Consider the following 5,055-nt stretch of genomic DNA (forward strand, 5'->3'; position numbering starts at 1 on the left):
CCATTATACATATTAATACCCCTCTGATTATGAACATGAATATGCTTTGTGAGTAGTTACGTTTGTTCCTGAGGACATGGGAGAAGTCTTGCTATTAGTAGTCATGGGAATTTGGCATTCGTTCGATATTTTGATGAGATGTATGTTGTCATCCCTCTAGTGGTGTCATGTGAACGTCGACTACATGACACTTCACCATTGTTTGGGCCTAGAGGGAGGCATTGGGAAGTAATAAGTAGATGATGGGTTGCTAGAGTGACAGAAGTTTAAACCCAAGTTTATGCATGTAACGACCCGGATTTGGTAGAATCCAAGTCTCTGTGCTTACTGTGCTATCCCTGGATCATAGCTAGCACACACAGTAACAAAAATAAATATCAGTAAGACATACATCATTCTACTACAACGGTAGATCCAGATATATATAAATCATACCTTAGGCACAACTCAAGCTGGCAGATACTACAGCGGAATAATATGTAGTCACTAAGTTAGGCTCCATCAACGCCACTCGGCTCGTTGAGTGTAGACCATAACCCTATCGTCTCTTAATCTGTCAAGATCTGCACATGACAAATGCAGGTGAGTACGTGGAATGTACTCACAAGTTGCAAAGGAAAGTTTAACAGAATATATATGCAGCGTAAGAATTGTGGAGGTTTCATTTGCGTAAAGCCAATTTTCTCATATACTAAATTTTATAAACTACTTTGGAATAGAAATAATTTTTAGTATAAAAAATAGGAGTGAGACACTTGGATATACGCACCAGTGCTCAGTGTCCAAAATAGTTTTAAAACATACATAAGGTTGAGGTGAAACACATTCACTGTGCTCATTCCTCAACTTTAACCCTTAAAATAGATTTTTAGAAAAAGAGAGGGGAGATTCTTCTTCAGTCCAAGTCTTCAGTTGCTCAAAATTGCCCGTAACCGGGGGCACGACTAATCGATCAGGTTTAACCCTCTGCAGAGGTCGTACACGTTCCCCACATGACACAACCAATCCCGTTTATCGTTACACACTTGGGTGTACGACTAGGAGGAGGTTGTGACGAAGCCTTTCCGTAACAGCCCCCTATACCACCAAGCCGCCCGCAACTTCGGCACGAAGGCCTCTCTCCAATGGCGGTCCTGGGGTAGGGTTTCCCGTTAGTACTAAGCTAAGCCAGAGCCCATAGTAGCATGTGGCTGTACTGGAAGCTACATCAAACCGTACTTGAAATATCTCAGTCCCCTGGACGGCAATCCCCACCAAAAACCTGTATGCAAGAACCCCGTCGGGCGCATTCACTGCAAGACCCCGATGAGCGCAATCACTTGTAGACGCTCCCGTCAATACCATTCCGCCCAGGGAGTAGAAGTAAAATAGTATATAGGTGTTCTTTCAAAAGTTTTCACAAAATGTTGCCCCAAAGGAGGGCAGGTTTAGAGGTTTAAAACAATTTTTGTTTTCATCCCACCCATTTTATGCAAGCATGGCCAAGCGTGTTTACAAGTCTTGAACCTATGGCTCTAGCTAGTAATAATACTTTGTAAAACTTTTGTAAAACATGCATAGTATTTAAATTCAAAGAGATATGCATAATATAAAAATATAGGTCAGAGCATGATCAAATTTGCAACTTGCCTGATTCTTGAAGTTGATATATTCTACTTCGAGTCGTCTCTCCTTCACCTTACGATATATCTAACGATACAAGAAAATAATTTAACACACAACAATTGCAAATGAAGATCCAAATAAAAAATACAAATTCACAATAAATACATTCGTAGGATAATTAGCACGACGTGGCTATGGTTTGAGATAGAATCAAGTTTGGTCTTAAACGAGACATGACATAGTCATATCCTAGGGTTGGATCAAGTGATACTAAGTGAAGATCTTGGTTTGATATAGAAGATGGGTTGTGAGACAATTCTATCATGAGATTATTCGGAATATTTGACTTGGGTTAAATAAAACTGGCATGGCATAAGTTTCGAGATAAAAGGATTAAATCCTTAATCTTGTAACTTCAAAGTTTTGTGGTGATATCGAATGACCAGAGAGGTCTCATCTATCTAAGGATTTCTACTGAAGAATCAAATTCAATCTAATAAAGTTATTAAATTATGATTAAAGAAAGTCAAATTAAGGTGATGATGCTAAAACAGTGACTAAACATCATTGAAAAATTATTCTATGAGTTCTAACAGAATGGTGAGGTCCTAAGGTCCAACTTTCATATATAAAACATTTTTATATGAATTACAGAATAAAAGATATAGTAAAAATACTCATCTTAACATTTAAATCAAAACTAAATTTTAATTTGCGCAAAAATGAGATTTTATAATTTCATAAAAATGTACAGGTTTCAACGAATCCGGGGATATCTTATTTGTTAAAATCGGACATACAGTTTGGGAGATACGAATTTCTAAAGTTTGGATATTTTTCCGAAAATTGAATTACGGGATTATCATTGAGCTGCCATGTGGCCACTTCTGATTGGTTGATACCTCTTCATATAAGAACACGCTTGAGGAAAAAAATGGCTGGGTGCTCACCGTGAGAGTTCGCCGGAGTTTTGCCGGAGTTCGAGAAGAAAGCCCTCGGCGTCATTGAACGGTTGGACGGTGTAGAGGTCGATGAGGCGGTCGCGAGGGACACAGATAGGTGCTCGTCTCCTTCCTCGAGTGTCGTGGAGATATCGCCGGAGTTGCATGGAGCTCCGGTCAGTTGCGTTCTTCGCGGAGGTCGTGCTCTGGCTTGGTGCTTGCGGAAAACAATTTGTCAGAAAAATTCGCACGGAAACAACTCGTCCAGGTAAGGAGTTTGAGAGCAAGGGTCTCACTGGAGAGGTCGTGAGCTTCAATGGAAGAAGACGGCGGCCTTGACTCCGATGAGCAATTGCTCAGGAATCGAAGGGCGTTGGAGAGGGGTTCGTGGACTGGGAGATGCAGGGCGAATAGAGGTTCCTCGGGCCCCCCTTTTATACCATAGCAGAGAGCCGAAACGGAGCGGCGCATCTTCAATATTAAGGCATCAATGGCAGCCGTTTCTGGTGTGGTAATGGTCATTAGGGCGAGGTTTATTGTGGGTAACGGAAGAGAAAGAGTCGGGGCGGAGTGGGGGATCCGTTCAGAGCGGTTTTAGGGCGAGGGAGAGGAGGGGAGGGTGGGGTGCGGGGTGGGGATCTGGCACGCCATGGCTGTTGCTCTCTGTTTCTGTTGGTGAACGATGAGAGGAAGATGACCATCGATTGGTATGGGCCTTAGTGGGAGAAATTGGCCCAAAGGAAAAAGGCAAGGAAAAAAAACAAGGTGGGCTGTGATGTGTTGTTGCCTCACGCCTGTGCGAGATTTAGAGAGAGAGAATGGACTGGGTCGAGCTAGAGTTTAGGAATTAGGATTGAAATATAATTACGTACATAAGTACGTTCACAAAAAGTTTACTTAAAACAAATAATAAAAATGTTTACATTAGTGTAAATATTATTTAGATTCCACAAAAATTAGTTTCAGAATTTAAGAAAAATATATATTGTGCACAACTACTATTAATGCTTTATGGACATAATTGATTTACTCAAAAATGAATTTTGAGTTTTGCAAATTCACAAAAAGATAATTGTATTTCCAAATATATTTTTTGGAGAAGTCGCATTATATCCTCTCATTAAATTTATTTGTTAATTTGGAAATATCTGAATCGCATTAAATTTTCAAATAAGATCTAATTGCAAATGGAACTTCAATATCAAAGAACCTCAAATGAAATTTTTATCCACCACATTTGAGAAAGTCATTTTATTCTCACTCCATAGTATTTAATATGGTTTCAGAATATTTCAAATGAGTCAAAAGAAATGAATGCCACTTTAAATTATTGAATAAACTTTCAACCATAGTTTTCTTATTGGATGGAAATGTTATCCAACATGGTGTGAGAAAAAAAGTTTAAACAAGGACTCAAAAGGTTTTCGTTTCTCCTGAAAACCAAAGCAATTCAATCAATAGTATCTTATTATTAACATTCCAAAATTTGGAAAATTTTGGGATGTTACAATGCATTGCTTCGTAAGGGGCTGATTTGGATCCATATGTTTCATGCTATGGTTAGGTTTACCTTAATACTTCTGTTGTAGTTGCGGATGCTTGCAATGGGGGTTAATCATAAGTATTATGTTTGTCCAAATAAGGACAACACCCAAGCACCGGTCCACCCACATATCAAATTATCAAAGTACCGAACGTGAATCATATGATCGTGATGAAAACTAGCTTGATGATAATTCCCATGTGTCCTCGGGAGCTCTTTCCCTCATATCAGAGTTTGTCCAGGCTTGTCCTTTGCTACAAAAAGGATTGGGACATATTGTTGCACCTTATTTACTTTTATTACTTACTACTCGTTACAAATTATCTTATCACAAAACTATCTGTTACCGATAATTTCAGTGCTTGCAGAGAATACCTTACTGAAAATTGCTTATCATTTCCTTCTGCTCCTTGTTGGGTTCGACACTCTTACTTATTGAAAAGTTACGATAGATCCCCTACACTTGTGGGTCATCAAGACTCTTTTCTGGCGCCATTGCCGGGGAGTGAAGCGCCCTTGGTAGGTGGAATTTGGTAAGGAAAAATTTATATAATGTGCTGATATTTACTGTTACTTGTTACTATGGAAAGTAATCCTTTGAGGGGTTTGTTCGGGGTATCTTCATCTTGTCCGGCACCACAATTAGTTACCCCTCATCCTACTGAACCTACCGAAAATGTTTACTTTGAAATTCCTTTGGGTATGATAGAGAAACCGCTAGCTAATCCTTTTGCAGGAGATGGAACATTGCATCCCAATTTACACTTAATCTATGTGGATGAAGTTTGTGGATTATTTAAGCTTGCAGGTATGCCCGATGATGTTATCAAGAAGAAAGTCTTCCCTTTATCTTTGAAAGGATATGCATTAACATGGTATAGGCTATGTGATGATATGGGATCATGGGACTACATACGGTTGAAAGTGGAATTCCATCAGAAGTTTCATCATATGCATCTTGTTCAT

At 39.3% G+C, this 5,055-nt stretch overlaps 1 long non-coding RNA gene across 1 annotated transcript; it reads right to left on the reverse strand.

The window, feature by feature from the left end:
- Positions 1 to 1,629: 1,629 nt before the first annotated feature.
- On the reverse strand, positions 1,630 to 3,153 carry LOC147975294 (uncharacterized). Its single transcript, XR_015602022.1, has 3 exons — positions 2,843 to 3,153; positions 2,556 to 2,763; positions 1,630 to 1,689 (listed from the first exon to the last, which is right to left on the reverse strand). It is a non-coding gene; the product is annotated as an uncharacterized LOC147975294 (long non-coding RNA).
- Positions 3,154 to 5,055: the final 1,902 nt, after the last annotated feature.

Source organism: Triticum urartu, chromosome 4A, assembly GCF_056163025.1.
Source record: "Triticum urartu cultivar PI428250 chromosome 4A, HENAU_Tu73, whole genome shotgun sequence".
Lineage (NCBI taxonomy): Eukaryota > Viridiplantae > Streptophyta > Magnoliopsida > Poales > Poaceae > Triticum > Triticum urartu.